The following is a 20,646-nucleotide window of genomic DNA, read 5'->3' as shown; positions in this document are numbered from 1 at the left end:
CCAGGAGCATATATAGACTCAGATCACTATATACTAGTAGGCTGAAGTTTAAGACATTAGTTACGAAGAATCAGTACGCAAAGAAGTGGGATACGGAAGTACTGAGGAGTGAGGAGATACAGTTGAAGTTCTCTAAGGCTATAGAAACAGCAATAAGGATTAGATCAGTAGGCAGTACTGTTGAAGAGGAATGGACATCTCTAAAAAGGGACATCACAGTTGTTGCGGAGGAAAACATAGGTACTAAGAAGGTAACTACGAGGAAACTATGGCTAACAGAAGAAATACTTCAACTGATCGATGAAAGGAGGGCTCTAGGCGCTACAGTCTGGAACCGCGTGACCGCTACGGTCACAGGTTCGAATCCTGCCTCGGGCATGGATGTGTGTGATGTCCTTAGGTTAGTTAGGTTTAAGTAGTTCTAAGTTCTAGGGGACTGATGACCTCAGAAGTTAGGTCCCATAATGCTCAGAGCCATTTCAACCATTTTTGATGAAAGGAGGAAGTACAAAAATGTTCTGAGAGGAAGGTCAGGAATACAGAATTACAAGTCGCTGAGGAATGAAATAAATAGGAAGTGCAGGGAAGCTAAGACGAAACGGCTGCAGGAAAAATGTGAAGACATCGAAAAAGAAATGATTAGCGGAAGGGCAGACTCTGCATACAGGAAAGTCAAAACAACCTTCGATGACGTTAAAAGCAAGGCTGATAACATTAGGAGTGCAACGGGAATCCCAGTGTTAAATGCAGAGGAGAGAGCAAATAGGTGGAAAGAATACATTGAAAGCGTTGGAAATGTAAAATGTGGTAGATGTTCGAAATTCTGAAAAAAGTAGGGGTAAGCTATAGGGAAACAAAGGTCATATATAATATCTACAACAGCCTAGAGGGAATAATAAGAGTGGACGACCAAGAACGGAGTGCTCGTATTAAAAAAGGTGTAAGACATGAATCTGGGGGCAATGACCTTGCCGCAGTGGATCCACCGGTTCCCGCGAGATCTTCGAACTTCAGCGCTGTCGGGTGTGGTCGGCACTTCGATGGGTGACCATCCAGGCCGCCACGCGCTGTTACCATTTTTTGGGGTGCACTCAGCCTCGTGATGCCAATTGAGGAGCTACTCGACTGAATAGTAGCGGCTTTGCTCAAGAATACCATCATAACGACCGGGAGAGCGGTGTGCTGAGCCCCACGCCCCTCCTATCTGCATCATCGACTGAGGATGACATGACTGTCGGATGGTTCCGGTAGGCCACTCGTAGCCTGAAGATGGAGTAAGAAAAGAATGTATCCTTTCGCCCCTACTGTTCAATACGTACATCGAGGAAGCAATGATGGAAATAAAAGAAAGGTTCAGGAGTGGAATTAAAATTCAAGGAGAAAGGATATCAATGACACGATTCGCTGATGACATTGCTATCCTGAGTGAAAGTGAAGAAGAATTACATGATCTACTAAAAGGAATGAACAATCTAATGAGCACAGTTTGTGGTTTGAGAGTAAATCGAAGAAAGACGAAGGTAATGAGGAGGAGTAGAAATGAGAACAGCGAGAAACTTATCATCAGGATTGATGGTCATGAAGTAGATGAAGTACAGGTATTCTGCTGCCTAGGCAGTGAAATGACCAATGATTGACGGAGCAAGGAGGACATCAAAAGCACTTGCCGGTGTGGCGGAGCGGTTCTAGGCGCTTTAGTCTGCAACCGCGCTGCTGCAATGGTCGTAGGTTCGAATCCTGCCTCAGCCATGGATGTGTGTGATGGCCTTAGGTTAGTTAGGTTTAAGTAGTTCTATGTCTAGGGATCTGATGACCTCAGATGTTAAGTCCCATAGTGCTCAGAGCCATTTGAACCATTTGAACATCAAAAGCAGACTAGCAATGGGAAGAAGGTTATTCCTAGTCAAGAGAAGTTTACTAATATCAAATGTCGGCCTTAATTAGAGAAAGAAATTTCTGAGAATGTGCGTCTGGAACACAGCATTGTATGTTAGTGAGACATGGACTGTGGAAAAACCGGAACAGAAGAGAATCGAAGCATTTGAGATGTATTGCTACAGGCGAATGTTGAAAATTAGGTTGACTGGTAAGGTAAGGAATGAGGAGGTTCTGCGCGGAATCGGAGAGGAATGGAACATGTGGAAAACACTGGTAAGGAGAAGGGACAGGATGATAGGGCATCTGTTAAGACGTGAGGGAATGAAATGCATGGTTCTAGATGGGGCTGCAGAGGGCAAACACTGTAGAGGAAGGCAGAGATTGGAATGCATCCAGCAAATGATTGAGGACGTAGATGACATGTACTACTCTGATATGAAGAGGTTAGCTCAGGAGAGGAATTCGTGGCGGGCCGCATCAATCCGGTCAGAAGTCTGACGACAGAAAAAAAAAAAACTGTAGATTTTCACCTGTCTCAGGTCTTGCTACTTATTATGATGCACCACGTAGATCAGCACTGATTGTAGTGTTCTCCACATTCTGATTCTGAGCCATCTCAGCCCAGTTCTCAAAAGCAAGAAAGTTTGAGGCCACCAGCGTGTCAGACTCATAAATCACGTGTAATTGTTTCCACACTCTTGCATGAAACGGGTGTCCGCATCGTAACGCAGTTTCGTTTTATTATCGCAGACATGGCCGTACGGCCCCAATATGCGGACACCGATCCCGGAAAACAGGCGCCACCGGTCTGACGTAAACACCACAGTCCCTTTCCATATGCAGGAAACACAAACCCATACCAAACTAATATTGATGATAAGCGTGAAGATAAATAATTTGGCACCATTGTACCAGTAAAATGTAAACAAGAAATTCTCTGCCGAAATATTTTAATACGTGTGAACACTATCTGGCATAAGCAAACAGATCTTAGGCTCCTTATTTACTATCATCTTTAGCAAAAATTCCAATTATATACAGTGTGCAGGCTCTTCTTGATAGGGTAAAACGACGCGTCTGCCGTGAATAAGAAGCAGTTGCAAGTATACTGACCGTTAAATATTTTAAGGTACTCGGTACATCCGATATAGAAACCAGCTGTTTGGATTCAAAATTAATGACAAAGTTCACCTGGTTCCTAAAGTTATTGCATTGTAACTGATGCATTCTGAGTCATGTAGAAAAACTGAAAAAGATTGTGTTTCACACTGAGTAGTAGTGGTCTTAAGTGCTAGATGAAACAATGCTCTTGTTTAGTAATTCACAGTTAAATACCTATAAATCGTATTCGATTCAGAGCTACACGACAGCGTACCAGTTCACCTGTCGCAAAAAATGTAGAAAAGTTACAATCGTTGTTAGACGCGGTTTATTAATAAAATGTCATACTTTAAACTTTTCTGATTTCTCGTGCGTTAAGCCTAGTAATGGAGAAATGTGTCAAATTCTTATGACCTGAACTACGGTTCTCGCTCTAGAATTGGTCTGTGAACACCCATTTGCCTCGTCCCATTTGGCTGAAGAAACATGATTTTGTCGACGTTTTGACACAGAATAACGCTGAAGCAGTGATTTCACATAAAAATGATTGTCGCTTAGAGAAACCAATAGCATGTGTATCGGAAACGTTAACAGTGGCACATATTTATTGTTAAAGTTGGGAAGATGTTTCGTCGCTTGCAGCATTCTGAAAATCGAGGCTTACTTATATGCAACGGACCAAGGGCGATGGTTGAGCAGTTGAGCGGAAAAGTACCCTTCGAAATGGTTAAACTTGTAGTTTACCAGTCTGGACGACCGGTATATGCAGGATGCTCCAAAATTCGACGACAAAACCTTAGGAATGGATTCCTTATCCAGCAAGAAGAAAAAAAAGTCGAGTAAACATGGGCTCTAAAATGCATACGTTAAGTGCTGTGAGTACCTCTTCGATTCTGTGACTAAAATCTCTTCTACTGCAAGCTCTTTGCTTTTAATATTTTGAGAGGAGACGGTGTGAGCGAAAACAAGAAAAAACGTCCAGTAAATATGGACTCTAAAAATTTCATACCTTAACAACTATGAGCACTTGTTGACCTACACTAGTATGAAACACATACATTGAGCAGCTGCTCATAGCTGTTAAGGTAGCCATTTTACTACCCATGTTTACTATACATATTTTCTTCTCCTTACATGAAGAACCCGCTCCTGAGCATTTGATGCCGAGTTTTCCAACAAGCTGCATATTTCTAGAGTGGCCAGGCAGCAGGCTTTCTTAATCAATTATGCCATCTGGTTGCGGACTTTAACTGCAGCACTCGAAAGACGACTATATAAGTGCTATGAAACGATGACCATAGGGAAATTTTTGTTTACAGCGAAAAAATTATCAACTTGTATAGCATTAGCAGATCACACTTAAGTTTCTGACAATGTTTATCTCTTCAGGAATTCAAATTGTATAATAAATATTTGATAGTTATTAAAGATATGTGGGGAAAAGAGTTCTATTAAATTGGTAACATATATCAAATACTGAATAACAGTTATGAGTAATAAATAACAGTTCTAATGGTAGAGAGCACAAGTTGAAAAATCTGCAGGTCAGTGAATATTTAGCAAATCGTATGTCCAGTACACATTCCAGTTACCACAAAAAATTAACACTTTACAGGACTAACATCTTTATGGAAAGATATTAATATTTCGGAGAGGAAGATATTACCTGAATCGGCTGGTGTGATACTTTGTGCGTTTAGTGCATGTGCCAGAATGTTGGAATCAACCACCGTGTTGGAATCAGAGATATAAATGGTTATGTTTGTATAAAATAGGTTTTGAATTATCCGGTTTGTGGACAGATTATTGTGGTTTGTGGACAGATTATTGTGTTGATTTATAACTTGACTCGTTTTACACCCTTGAAGTTTTTCTGTCATGATGAGATTTACGGAACACAGCGTATGAAATAAAATGTTTTGAGATGAAGTGCTATAAAAAAGATTCTGGTATGAACATGTAAGCGCTGACACACGTATTAGAACTCATAACATACATATTACAAGTGATTATCAGAAAATCAACACGAACGTTTCTACGACTGCAGCACACCACACCCAAAACATGCGATTCTGAATAAATACATTTGTAATTATGAATCAATTAATCATTGTAAAAAGGCATAGTGACAGATGTTAACTGAGTAATTTACACTTCAGACCACGATATTTGCAACAAATGAAAGCACACCTTTAAACAAAGTCATGACAAGTGAAAAAGGTCATAGAAAGACAGTAACGAATGCTACCAAGGGTATAAAAAGTAGTAGTTGGGTTGTAAATATGGCTACTATATTGAAAGTAAGGCATATTCCTTTTATAACACATAAACCGTTAAGTATTGATGAACACATTGGAATAAAAATATGTGCTGTATTTTGCTTCATTATGTTTCTCTTGTCGTAGAACAGGTGGCACATGTGAGACGGAGCGCGAGACGTGTGTATCGAGGCCCGGAAGCGGCGCCTGTGAGCCGTCCTGAGTCACTGTGTTGGGTAAGGATCGTCCGCCCGGTGTGCACCGCGGGTGGCCTGCCACCAGGCGCCGCTACGCACCAGGAGGCAACCCGCCGCGCCAAACTGTCTACTTGCGAAAGACACTTCGAGGCAGCGTGCTGCTACAAAAAGTTATGGTCTGAACCAAAAGCAACGTAGCTAACCGCAGTCTGAAACCAATAGCTGCTACATCAGAAAATAGTGTTGTGAAACTTGGGGGACAGAGCTGTGAAGCGAGTAGTGATCAATCATTATCTACGAGAGTGAGTCAAATGAAAACCTTAAATTTGTAATAACAAATCGAAATTTCACGCCGTTGCCCTGTAAGATGGTAAGCGTGCTGCAAACAGAGTGCAGAATGGCGTGTAGGTGGCACTATAGTGCAGATGCAGTATCAGTATAAAGACGGCCGCCCCACTTGCGACTTGCACCAGGGAAGAACAACGTTCTGTTATCCGGTTTTTGGGTAGTGCAGGTGTGAAACCTATCGAAATTCGTCGACGACTGAAAGTTCAGTACGGTGATGCATGTTTGTCACAGCAGCAAGTGTGCGGATGGAGTAGGAAGTTCGCAAATGGTGTGACTTCAGTGGAAGATGCTCCTCGTCCAGGTCAGGCACAACGAGTTGTGATTCCACAGAACATTGCAGCAGTTGAAGCCATAGTGAAGGAAAACCGTCGAGTGGTACAGAATGACATTGCAGCATGTTTACAGATTAGTCATGGGTCAGCACACCATACTGTGCCTGATGTGCTCCAGTTTCACGAAGTGTCTGCAAGATGGGTGCCACGGCAGCTGACAACTGAAATGAGAGAACGACGTGTTGATGCTTGTGAAGAACTTCTTCGGTGTTTTGAACGAGAAGACGATGGCTTCCTGGCAAGAATCCTTACTGGGGACGAAACCTGGGTTCACTTCCACCAAACGGAAACGAAGAGAGCGAGCACGGAATGGCGCCATTCCTCATCACCAAAACCAAAGAAGTTTCGAACAGAACCATCAGCAGGGAAGGTTATGCTGACTCTCTTTTGGGACGAAAAAGGTGTCATTTTGGAGCATTACATACCTAGAGGGACCACTTTCACCAGTGCATCATACATAGATCTGATAAAAATCATCTGCGGCCTGCAATCAAATCAAAGCGACTTGGATTATTGTCAGCAGGTGTCCTTTTGCAAAATGACAATGCAAGGCCCCAGATTGCCCGTGCAACACTAGCAACAATCACAGACCTGCATTTTGAGTGTCTTCTGTTGTGACGTAACAAGACTGTTACGCCACACTGAAGTAGCCGAAAGAAAGGCACGCGTACACACACGCCGACTGGCGTCAAGTCTGGAACAGGATAACTATTGAATGGTAGCAAGAAAAGTACGTAGCTGCTTTATACTTAACTTTAATGACTCCTTGTGATACATCTCTCTTGACTATACAAATGCGACTCGTAAGATACATGCACTGTTACAATTGGCGCCTTGCTAGGTCGTAGCCATGGACTTAGCAGAAGGCTATTCTAACTGTCTCTCGGCAAATGAGAGGAAGGCTTCGTCCGTATTGTCGCTAGCAATGTCGTCCGTACAACTGGGCGAGTGCTTGTTCGTATCACGAGACCTGCCTTGTGGTGGCGCTAGGTCTGCGATTACACAGTGGCGACACGCGGGTCCAACATGTACTAAATGGACCGCGGCCGATTTAATCTACCACCTAGCAAGTGTGGTGTCTGGCGGTGACACCACATCTTCCTCATCCGCCATACTCACCAGACCTTGCCCAAAGTGATTTCCATATATTTAGACCACTCAAAGACGCAGTGGGAGGAAAGAAGTTCCGTTCTGATTAAGAGGTACGTCACGCGGTGCATGAGTGGTTGCGCGGACTACGAAAAGAATTTTTTTCTAAAGGAGTTTATGCACTTTGTAAGCGCTGGAGGACTTGTATTGAGCATGGGGGAGATTATGTTGAAAAGTGATACAGCTTTGTACCACTTCTGCACAATAAATAATATTTAAAAAAGATTTAAGGTTTTCATTTGACTCACACTCGTACCCTCGCAAATTAGTTTTCTGTGACTACGATGTTATGAAGTATATATCTATGTATCGCATCTGGTCACGATGTATAACGATTGCATTATATGATACGAATTTGTCCTTGGCTTGTAAGTGCTTTCATCCAACACCATGTCTCAGAAGTCAATCGCTTATCTCATACTTTGCTTTTATGAACATGCCAGTAATATTTTGGAAGTGAAGTATATTTTCTTTTGCACAACATCACCTAAAACCTAGCATTAATATTAAATTTGACCTATAGAAATAAAGAAACGTGGACACATGTGAGTTAGAAAAGAGTAACTTCTCGAGATTTACAATAGAACTTTGAATCACTTTCAGGAATCGGTCTCAAGATGTTGTCTCCCATCACGGTTTTTATATACTGTGCTTGTTTGTGATATTAAAATGCAGTACATCTTGGTCCAGCCTTTTCCGAGTATGTCCGACGTCTGCACATTCTCTTCAGACTTATCTAGATGAGTGTAAAGGATATGAGCTTTCAAGGAACTCCTTCTTCCTACAAAGCAGAAGTGTTCTTTATCATAGTCCTGATAAGTTGCATATAGCCTTTGACCTGATGATTTCCCAAAAAGTTCTACACTACTCCAATAAAATGACTTTTTCGTTCTCTTCTTTTCCTGAGGACCCAAAAAAAAAAAACATCGTTGCCCCTGGTTTCTAATAATTTGGAGAATAAAGACAGGAAATCTTTGAAAGTTGCCGAATTCTTAACTACTACTTCATTAGGTCAGTGTAGTGGTGGTATCACCAACTTTGTCAGATCTACCAGTGGTTCTTATAGGACAGCCGGCCGCGGTGGTCTAGCGGTTCTAGGCGCGCCGTCCGGAACCGCGCAACTGCTACGGTCGCAGGTTCGAATCCTGCCTGGATGTGTGTGATGTCCTTAGGTTAGTTAGGTTTAAGTAGTTCTAAGTTCTAGGGGACTGATGGCCACAGATGTTAAGTCCCGTAGTGCTCAGAGCCATATGAACCATTTTCTTATAGGACATTTTTCTTCCCCTCAGAGAATTCATTCCTATTTGGACAGTACCTCCTCTTACAGCTGACCTCAATGTCTCTTCTGTTCCCAAGACAAGTAAACCATTTAAACTTAGCAAAATAACTTTGAAGATCAATGAAAAATCTTACCATTTTTAAGTCAACAATATCTGCACTCGTCATACTGTATGGATTCTATGATCAACTTGACGCTTGTGTAATCCTCTATGCAACGGAGTGACTGAAGTGTTGTGAAACTTGAACGCTTTCATCTAACACGTTGCAGTGATTCTAGCTTATCATATTACTTAACGATGCATTAAACATAGTTATCCTGAAATTGCTTTAAAAAGGCAAGGAACTGTACTTACATGATATGCCAAAAGTAAAACAAATACAGATCTTTACATGCTTAAGTCAATATTAGGGCTACCACTTTAATACACCAGAAGCAAGATCTAAGCAGTCGTTTTGCCCATTGGCAGAAGGTGAAGCACACAGGCCGAAACTAGAGGTGTAAGTAACGTTTCTACAGCAGCTGACAGTATACATAAAAATGTCCTTTACTAAAAATACTGTGTAACTGATGCAAGACTGATGTCACTTAATAACCACATTTAATACGAAACTTTAATCTGTCTCATTTTTAAAGAGATGTTCCACCTTGCCTGTAAGATTTGTGATTCCTACAAGATTCCCTATGAGGTGGACTGGGATAATGGGAAGAGAGCTTTGTTGTACTGTTCGTGTCGACGCTGAAGTTGCTTCGACCAGCGACCCCCTCATCCGACGCCGGCGGCAGTCGGCGCGCATCTGGCTGCTCCGGGCGTCGCGACGCGGGGCTCGGCGCCCGCCCCACCCCCACCTGTTGTGTAACGCGGCCGCGACGCAGCCGGCGCTGTGCGCAGGCGCCAGCCCAGGCGCCGCTCCATCCCTTCCCACGGGGCCCACCGTCTGTCGCCATGGCAACGGATGAAGTATTAAAAGGCAGCGCGCGGGCGCGCTCGGCTCCAGTTAGCCTGCCGCCTGTGTCCTGTGTGCTCTTCGGATTGCCTGAAGCAGCAGACCGAGCCAGCGCTACCTGCCAACTACCACTGTCAGCCCGCCGGCGTCAACTCAGCTGACTGACGGGTGCCCGGGAATTCGTCGTGAATTCGTCACACCACAAGCCGATCACCATCTCGTCCTCAGCGATTCATTTGTAAGTAGCAGCTTCAGGCAGTTTTTTCACAGAACGTTATTACTGTTTGTGCTACGTGATTAGTATAGCAGCGAATACACCTCTGTACTCAGTTCATTTAGTTAATGATGTTATGAGCTGTGACAAGTCTACAATTCGCTTCTTGATAGAACAATATAACTAACTGTTTAGTGTCTCAGCCACTGTACAAATTTTTCGTGACTCAGTAGTTTTCAGTAGTGCATGAAGTATCAGGGCTAATTGGTAACGAATCAGTGCGACGTTCAAATCTATTAAAATTGTTTTAATTGTTTTTTTTCCATACAGTCTCAGTACGTTTTAAATCAAAAGCAAAGCTTACTTTATTCATACGTCAAATTCCATTGTTTTCGTCAGGCGCTTACGATGTTGTTGCTAATAATGTAGAACATGTAAAATACTATACTCACTAAATGAAGGGTCGGTGTTTTCTTTAGATGGGCAGTGACATTGCTTTCTATGGGCACTTTCTCCTTGTTTTGCTAGTAATGTAAAACATGAATTTCGCCAACCATAGTGTGGGTGCCTTTACTGACGCCCAATAATTCCATTGCTGTCTTTGGGCACCACGTTTTACTAGTACATTAAATATACGAGGCTTGCAAACTTAAAGGAGGTTTCACAGCTGACTGTTTGCGTGTTTAAGCCTTTGTCTGCATCTTTATTCGTATGAACTAACCTTTGTCTGCTGAAATTGTTACAATGAGTACGTGATTCTAAATCGTCAATTCTCACAACTGTCTTGGCGCGTAAAGCGGTGTGTTATTTTATTTTTCCAAGGCCAGTTGGCCACGCTTGTTTTCCCGGCGCTAACCGGTTTCTGCGTTGTTCCTCCGCAGGTGCTGCGCCATCCCATTCATCAGCATGAAGACAGAAGAGAAGAACGCAGCTCCGCGCGTCAGAATCGCGGTGCTCGGCCAGGCCAACGTGGGCAAATCAGGTGGGTGTCTACACGAAACGACAACACACTTCCTTCTCTAACTGTACTGTTAACCACAACCATTTTTGCAAAGTTATATAAAAACCAGTAGTTGACTCTGAAATTGGTTACTGTACGATTTTTTTACAAATAATAAGTGGATTATTATTTCGAGCTAATGATTACATTACTTCTCAACACACTTCCTTCTTTAATTGTATTGTTAACCACAACCATTTTTACAAAGTTATAAAAAATCTGTAGTTGACCCTGAAAATGGTTACTGTAAGTTTATTTTACAAATAATAAGTGGATTAAAATTTCGAGCTAATGATTACACTACTTCTTGTTGTTGCAGCCCTGACGGTGCGGTACCTGACCAAGAGATACATCGGCGAGTACCGGTCTGATACAGGTGAGTGAGTAAAGAAATACTGTGCTTCCGAATTCCAAACTTGCAATAAATTAATCTGTTCTATCGAATACGTAAAAATTTCCACCAGTTCCATTATGAATTAATTACCTTCATTCGTTAGTTATAGCTACAGTAGTTTCCATAAAAGTGTTTTACTTCTAATATTTTTGAAACTGAAAGGTGTATTACTGTTTGCTAAGTTTTACGCCACTTAAGGCACGGCGCTGAATCGCAACAAGAAATAATTATATTGTTTTATTCAGAAAGAATCAAATATTTACCTTCTTAAGGCTATGATTAAGTTCTTTGATTACCTTCACAAGACTTAGCGTGTGTTACAGTCAATCATGAAATGTAGAAGTACATACGGTTTTATTAATATGTATGCATTTGAAATTAAGCCCACTATCTTTACCAATTTTCAGAGTATAATTGTATTTAACGTTATCAGACGGAAGCTAACAGCTTCGTAGAATACCTATTCCACCTTACATATACTTTAGTCTAAACTTGTTACAACAACGTTTTTCTCTCCTTGTTACAGATTTGTTGTATCGCCAGACAGTTACGGTGAACAACGCACCAATTGATGTCGAGATCGTCGACATATCTGGTGAAACGGTGAGTTGCGACACTCAATTATACTTTGTAATCAGCAGTAATGAGTCATTCAACATGAACATTTTTACTTTAAAGCGAAATGAAAAGTTTTTATGTCTTGATCGTATTGTAGAGTTGTACGATCAATGGTTTCGCGGAGTTTACTGATTCGTTTGCCTGTCCTTGTTGCAGACCGACAGCCCGCTGCCCGTGGAACAGGTGGAGTGGTCGGACGCGTGTGTGCTCGTCTACTCCATCACGGACCGGCAGTCTTTCGAGTACGCCCACACGGCTCTGCAGCGGCTTCTCAAGACCGGCCGACCCACCACTCTGCTGGCCAACAAGGCAGACCTCGAGCACCTCAGGCAGGTCAGTCCTCCAGTCTACTGCACTCTACCCTCCAGGTCGGTGTCTAGCTTAGGCCTAAGCTAGACACCGAACTGTAGGCACTGTTCTCCTCTGACAGTATAGTGTTTCCTTTTCTGTAGCAGGAGATTACTTGAAATAATAATAACTATAACCAACATAAAGAACAACCTTTACAATTAAATTATGAAGGACAGTAATATTCAGTAAAATAGTGGTAACAGGACTTCCATTTATGTAGTGAAGAACAATAAGAAAGATGAGATACTTGTGCTTACCATGTTACTGGTGAAAGTCAGCACTTATTCTTGTGAAATGATCGCATGGAACCTTGAACGGCTAGACCATTTTAACCTCAATAATTTTCACTCTCCGTGGATACAATTTTACCTGAAAACTTGAATTTCTCCCGCCATATCGAAAATTCAGATAACTTATGCGAAGGCAACCAGCTAGCGTCTTTGACAACAGCCGATATTTCGACAGGTGAACAATGTACATTGTCGAGGGACAAGTGAGACTAGAAGTCTTTATGTGTGACCATGCCCAACAATCTCTCGTTTAAATGGTGGCGCATTCATTTGTCGAAACAGCGACTGTTGTTGAGGATGTTACCCGTCGGCAATTGGCTTAAGAGTGCCTTAAAACACCCCTTTGTGGCAGGACTTTCACGTAAATGGTGACTCCTCTGATATTATGAAGCATCTTCAGCCCAAGAAGTACACAGAAGCTGCTCAGAATTACTTGTCACTTGAAATATCTGTAGTTGTTGAAGATTCTATGCAAGGATTTCACTGTAACAATTTTTATTGTTAGTAGATGCTATGTACAGTGCGTTAATTACGTTCACAATTAGAAGATGACTGTAATCGATATAACAGCTGAGTATGATCCTTCAAGTCGGGGGGGGGAGGGGGGGGGGGAGACTTCTAAATCAAAGATAATGTTAAAGGGCTCGTAACATACATATAGACACCCTCATATATCCGGAAGAATCCTGCAGGTTCGCTTGATGGAAATGTCTTCAGACGAATGACAGTTTCTGGTGATAGATGTATTACACCCACACTGTCATAAGCAGCCCCGTATCTCAACAGTCCAGAAAATGTTGCCACCGTCCAGATGATTTACGCATCGCTCAAGGACTGTTATGTTAGCCCGCTTGCGGTGTTTGGGTTTCCGGCAGGTTCGGCTGTACCTGGACTCGCCCGACCTTCGGGGCTCTATGAATGTGCGGCCCCGGCATCTGAACCCCCTCCCCATCTCCCTCCCTCCCTCCCTCTCTTCCACTGAGTCTCCTCCCCACCACAAGACTTCTGTGGCGAAGGCGCTCGGCCAGTCGTTATTTTTGGCCCCCGTGCGCTGGCTGGTCGGCCCTCGTCAGTGCCTCGCGCATTCCGTCGCCGCCAGACTCTTGTCTTAACGGCAGCTTTTACTCCAGTCACATAGCAGTTCGGTACTCTCGTGAGTTTAAGCCAGATTTCAGAGGGCTACATTATCAGTTATCGCTAGTAAATACGTCGCAATACACTGACAGAAAGGACTGCTTTCCGGACTGCACTGCATGACATTCCTTGAACTTTAATAGCTTCTTACCGAAAATACCGGTTTATTGTGCGTAGTTGTGCATAGTGCGGAATTAAAGAGAAGCCCTGACGTAACTGGAATGGGATGTTTAATAGTGCGCCATGAGCTCTAATAAAACATCTCGATATTGCAAGGCTGCTCAGGTAACAGAAGGAAGAAAATAAATTTAATTCGCTAAATTATCGGCCCATGTCGATAACCAACACGAAATCGACGAATACAGTTCACTTGAAGCACAAATGACTCTCTGTTCACACAGGAAAATGAGCAGTGTAGAGAGCGAATTTTAAACTGGTTCAACATTTTTGGATATCCAAGAGCGTTTGACACTATTCGTCACAGGCGATTTGTAATCGAACTGCAACCCTATGGATGATAGTCTCAGCTGTGTGGATAGGTCCGTGATTTTGTACCAGGAAGGTCACAGTTAGGAGTTATTGGCGGAACTGAAGTCATACCTGAGGTTCCCCTTGGAAGCGTTAGAGATCCTCGGCTGTACAATTCCCGTTCCTTACCGTCCAGTAAGGTCATCAGAAAAGCAAAACAAAATACAAAGTGATTTCGATCAACTCGAATTGGAACCATCTCACGGGAAATGTTCTGGAGAAGGGGAACCGAAGCGTACATTTTATTGGCAGAATACTTATAAGGTGAAACAGGCCTACTATAGAGACTACCGACACACCATACTGGATGAACTTCTCTGACCTCTTCCGCTATATTGCTTCGTGATATGGGTGTCCTTGCAGATAGGACTGACGGAGTACATCTAATAAGTACAAAGAATGCTAGATCATTTTGTATTGTCGCGAAGTAGCGAACAGAGGGTCACGAATAAGATGAGATAGTGTAAGTGGTAACCTCTAAAACAAAGGCGTTTTCTTTGAGGCGAGATATTTTCACGAAACGTCAATGACTATGAAGTATTAAAAGCTACAGCAATCAGATTCAATGATGTTTTTTGCATCTAGGTTTCGTATCTAGGTTTCGTCACTGTGTGACCATCTTCAGTGCAGAAGATGTAACTTAAAACATTGTAGACACTTGTATATGCACATAGTCCCTACTGAACTGTTCATGTCAGAGGTTGAATTCATCCACGCATGCGCTCAATCTCTGACATGGATACTCCATTTGGGACTATGTTCATGTACAAGTGATTTTTTTGTTTTAACCTACATTTACTGCACTGAAGATGGTCACAAAGTGACCGAAATCTAGATATGCAGCAAATACCATTGTAACTGATTGCTGAACCCTTTACTGTTTGTTATTAATACAGTCGCTGGGCACATAAGGCTCCCTAAGGAATCAAACCTGATTCAATACTATTTTTTTTCTTTGAATGGCGAAATATCTTCTTGAGTCCCACGTACATAGTGAGAAAAACCATCATAATAAAATTAGAAAAAATCAGAACTCAAACGAAAAGACTTGGGTATTTATTATTCCCTCGTAAGATTGCACCAAAGGTAGTGCAACAGTAGAAAAATAAAAAACTGTTGAGGCTTTCGTGGCCTATTGTTAACGTGTTGCCTCCTGGCTGTCGTCTCGGGATTTTGAATCGATATTTGTTAATTGATTTTTCCTACGTTTTGCCACAACGGGTGGCTAGCAGTGTCAAAGATTCACCTCCCAGTATGCCACTGGCAATGGAGGGTGAATATTTGAAAATGCTAGCTACTTTCACTGGAAAAACGGCTGTAAACGAACTAAACAAATGTCGGCCAAGGCTCCCTAGACGAAGTGCAACATGTATATACTATAGAAAAATAACGAAATTGGAAATTTCGCTTTTATTTACCTGACCATTAGTTTCGGGATAGAATCCATCTTCAGATCATCCACACAGTCAAAATGGTATTTCGCAAAATATAAGAACTATATACATATATATTCATACAACAAAACTGGAAATGGACGCTTAAAGAGGATACTCTTCATTTGCACTTGGTTATACGTGTATGTTTGTTATCCTGACATGGTTCTCATATTTTGGGAAGTACTATTTCGATTATCTACATGATTTCAAAATGGTTCCAGAAAAAAAGCTAGTCATAAAGTAAATAAAAGTGAAATTTTCAACTTTGGCTATTTTTCTTTGTACTGATAACACAAAATGTTGACCTGTAATTAATCCGTCATGCTGGAAGTTCGTTTGTATAAAGATAGTCTGGAAGTGTTTGTATGGACATTATACTGGATATTTAAGTGAGAATTGAGAGTAATCATCTAGGTGTGCATCAGACACGAATATCCTCAGATAGTCATCGAGCAGGTGGCAAGATAATGAGATTTCAAGCTCTGTAGAACAGTCCACATGGAATTAATGAGGTTGAAACGTGTAAGATGTTGCCTCCAGAGTAATGAATACCTGACCATACTGCGTTAGACGTGTGAAAATGCTCTAATTAATCGAAAAATGTTCAGCCTGAGGATGCTCATTTGTACATTCTTGACTCTTTAGTACTTTTTAATGTTCAGTAACTGTAGTTGTTTATATGGAAATAACTAGCAACCAGCTGCATGAAAGAAATTTAACTTCTTAACCTTGCCCTTTCGGTCAATTAGTGCCCTTCTTCAGAAGGTTATACCTATCGCATTATTTACGAGTGTCAACAACAAGATGCCCACAGTACAGTGCCGTGCCCATGTGGTTCATGCTGTATGCATGTGATTGTTGACACTAGCAAATAATGTATCATTTCCTGAGGAAGGGTACTAAGTCCGAAACTGGTTAAGAAATTAGATTTCTATTACGCAACTAGTTGCTGATTATTTAGATGTACATTTTCGACCATACGGTTGGTTCAATGTCCTGTAACCCAAAATTATGTGGTTGTGTTGCAGGTGGAGGAGTCTGAAGGGCGCAAGGCCGCCTCCGAGGGCAGCTGCGCCTTCTACGAGGTGTCCGCCGTGGACAACACGGCCGGCCTCTACCAGGCGTTCGACTCTCTGCTGGCCGAGTGCCGCGCAGCGCAGCAGCACCAGCCCAAGGCGCGCAAGTTCTCCGTCTCCAAGATGCTGGGCACGCTGATCGGCTCCGCGGCGGGCAAACAGCACCCGCCCCCCGCTGCCCGTGGGCGGCGGCACCGTCGTCGAGTTCCACAAGTCGGACCTGCACCGCACGCGCGTCCTCAGCCGGCGGCCCAACTTCGCGGCCACCGCCTCGCTGTGACTCTCCCGGGGGACGGCCGCCGGCGGCGGCCACTCTTGAACCTCTTCCGGCTGTCCGGTCGGCCGAGCGGTCGACTTCGGCCTGCCAGTAGCTGCGCGGCGCTGCCTGCGGGCAGGGTCAGCCCTCGCGATGCCCCCTGCGCCAACCGTGCGGATTCCGATGCGCGGGCCAGCCCTGCCTAGCGTTTTGGTTCTCCCTCACTCCGCCTTGGTTTTTTTACGGTCTGAGAGGGTAAGGAGAATGTAGGAGTAGCGTTCCCTAGGCGTACAGTGGGAAGAAGAGCAAGAGGATAACGGGAAATACCAACTTCACCCTCTTACGGGCTGTTCCCAGAAGCCTCTCCCACACGTACCCTACTGCTCGTATGACGTTCTGACGAAGGCCTCATATGTCAATTTTGTCGAATGTTTTACATTCGTTGCCGTCACTTCCAAATGAAAACAAGTGGCACTTCTTTTTTTCTCTTGTAGTATTTACATTCCATGATATACTCAACAGTCTTTGGATACAAAACAGGTGTCTTATTTATCCTTTGTTTTGTACAGTATGGAAACATCAGATACTGCGACACTTGATAGATATCGGGTCTAATTTCAAATCGACCGCTGTCTATGCCTAATTTTATCAGTTACTTCTCAACAATAATGAATAACAAATACGGCCTAAGAGTCTGAATGGTTGTGATCACTGTATATTTGTGCCAAATATTTGAGTATTAGTCCTATTAAGTCCACCTTTTGTTATAAGTTGTTTCCTGCCTCCTCTTGATATTGTAACTGACTAATGAAACTTGTAACACATCCCTAAAATATAGATTGCATACTTGAAAATCCCATTACCTTGGAGAAAATGAACTCTCATATGATATTTGAAGCAGATAGTAGAAATGGACTTCACAATATTCGGGACAGGACTGACATAATATCCCTAGAAATACATTCCGTAAGTCAGTAGGAAACAATTTGTATGTATTTGTATATATTAATAATAAGGAGAAAAATTCTCTGTAATGAAATGTCATTTTAGACTGTGTTTAATTAGCAGTCAGTAACAAACCTCTGATAATGCTTTATGAACTGAATACTGTTGTTATTTTGGAATGAAATTAGGTATTGATTCTCATGCATTGATGTTAAGAACGATTTGTTTCGAGAGAAAAATTTCCGGAAGCTCTTTTAAAATCTATGATGTTGGTGTATCTACAGCTAACAATAAGTTATGATAAACAATTACTACTATGATTTAAGTAGCTCTTTTACCTCTCAAGCAAGTCGTTCTTTGTAATAAACTCACTTGGTGGTAACAGAAAGTCAGTGTAAGTTAATATCAAATTGAAAGTGATATTGAAGTATATACACAAAATTATCTATAAGATGGCTGTGATTTTTCTAAGTGTGTTGTATTTTCTATAAATTGACTTTTTATGAAAATAAAAATAATTAACAAGATGTTGTGCCTATCACCATTTCTATTAATATTTACCCCTAATCCCTTGTGCCATTCAGATATTTTCTTGTATGTCGATCTCTCTCGTTCCTTTTTGCGAATCCTGTTCAGATGAAGAATCGTAGGAAACGGTTAATACGACCACTGCAAAGTGTAAATGAGGCACTTCAGAAACAGTGAAGTTCATATTACATTCACCTCTCTCTTTCCTTTTTGCGAAATCTGTTCAGATGAAGAATCGTAGGATACGGTTAATACGACCACTGCAAAGTGTAAATGAGGCACTTCAGAAACAGTGAAGGTCATATGACATTCACTCGCCTGAATTTTAATCACATAACGAAAAATTTGTTCCTACAGCGATTCATATTTCAACTTATGTTTCTGGTTTACGACATGTAAAACACACACCATCGTGTTCAGGAATGGAATAAGCACCAAAACAATTATATCACTGAAAAATTTTTGTCGTCCTGCAACTTCTTTTGCAAAGGCATATTTAGGTCACTAATGAAAATGCCATGTAGTTGATGACAAACGATCTCTGTAAGCTGATAAGCAGCAGACTTCTTCTAAACTAATGACCCAGTAAGAAATGAGATGAATATGAGAAACATACATGTTAATACGGAAATGCTTTCATAGAAATGTAAAATCAACCAAAAATATTTTTCCTCGTTTCAGTAACTGGCGTTTTGTAATGGAATAAGAACAATTTGAATGAGAATGCAATTTACGTTAACCACAAGTAATTATGAAGAGAAAAAATACTTTCTTTCTGTTGGTTGTATCATTAAATTAATGAATACCATGTAAACAACCAGTTATGACACACGTCCTTCGTTTAATTGTACAATCAGTGTCAGTACCCACATGGTATTACGCTACAAAAGCAAACTAATCGGGTGAGAGAAGAAAGGAAAGGCCAAGAACGTTACATTAGTCGGAAACACTTTGGATGTAAGCGTGGATGTGAGCAAGAAAATTACAAAACAATACAAACCACAATGTTAGCACATTTGTAGTGAGAATCGAGTACTACACAGGCCACGTCATTAGTGAATAAATAACATTAGGCGCAATGCTCTGTAAAAGAACAGGTTGGTGCTGTGGTGGGACACTGGAAACGTATTCGGGGGGCGATGGATCGAATTCCCAATTAACTTCCCTGATTTGGAAATACACGGTTACTCTGATCAGGGAGGGTGGGTGTGGCCGATTCCTTTTCCATCTCTCCGCAATACAAGCTTGTGCTCCGTCCCTAATGACCATGTTTCAAATGGCTCTAAGCACAATGGGACTTAACCTATGAGATCATCAGTCCCCTAGACTTAGAACTACTTAAGCCTAACTAACCTATGGACATCACACACATTGATGCCCGAGGCAGGATTCGGACCTGCAACCGTATCAGCAGTGCGGTTCCGTATAGAACCGCTCTACCACAGCGGCTAGTTAATGACCATGTCTTCGATGGAAAATGGTTCAAATGGCTCTGAGCACTATGGGACTCAACGTCTGAGGTCATTAGTCCCCTAGAACTTAGAACTAGTTAAACCTAACTAATCTAAGGACATCACACACATCCATGCCCGAGGCAGGATTCGAACCTGCGACCGCAGCGGTCTCGCGGTTCCAGACTGCAGCGCCTAGAACCGCACGGCCACTTCGGCCGGCTGGAACATTAAACATTAACTTTCCTATCATCACATTCCATGTGGCATTACACAATTTATATCCTTTCATACACGCGTGCAGGGTGGCCAGGAACGGTCTGACTAAATTCTACATTTACATCTACATGTATATTCTACAGCCGGGAGAAGTGACCGCGCGGTTAGAGGGGCCACGTGACGGATTGCGTGGCCCCTCCCGCCGGAGGTTCGAGTCCTCCCTCGAGCATGTGTGTGTGTGTGTGTGTGTGTGTGTGTGTGTGTGTGTGTGTGTTGTTCTTAGCAGAAGTTCGTTTAAGTAAGATTACGTAGTGTGTAAGTCTAGGAACCGATGACATCAGCAGTTTGGATACATAGGAATTCACACACATTTGAACATTTGATACTCTGCAGATCACATTTATGTGCCCGGAAGAGGGTTCATCGACCTACCTTCACAATTCTCTATTATTCCAATCTCGTATAGCGCACGCAAAGAACGAACACCTACATCTTTCCGATTGCCCTTATTTTATCATGGTGATCGTTTCTCCCTATGTAGGTCGGTGTCAACAAAAAATTCACCCATTCGGAGGAGAATGTTGGTGATTGGAATTTCGTGGGAAGATTCCGACGCAACGAAAAACGCCATTGTTTTAATAATGTCCTCCCCAAATCCTCTAACATTTCAGTGACACTCTCTCCCATATTTCGCGATAACACAAAACTTGCTGCCTT

General features: G+C 42.3%; 1 pseudogene; it reads left to right on the top strand.

Moving 5' to 3' along the window:
* Nucleotides 1-9,551: 9,551 nt before the first annotated feature.
* Nucleotides 9,552-16,961, top strand: LOC124595373 (annotated as a pseudogene).
* The last annotated feature ends 3,685 nt before the right edge of the window (nucleotides 16,962-20,646 follow it).

The sequence above is a fragment of the Schistocerca americana genome, chromosome 2 (genome assembly GCF_021461395.2).
Source record: "Schistocerca americana isolate TAMUIC-IGC-003095 chromosome 2, iqSchAmer2.1, whole genome shotgun sequence".
In the NCBI taxonomy this organism is placed as follows: Eukaryota; Metazoa; Arthropoda; class Insecta; order Orthoptera; family Acrididae; genus Schistocerca; species Schistocerca americana.
This window is presented reverse-complemented; position numbering and strand designations above follow the sequence as displayed.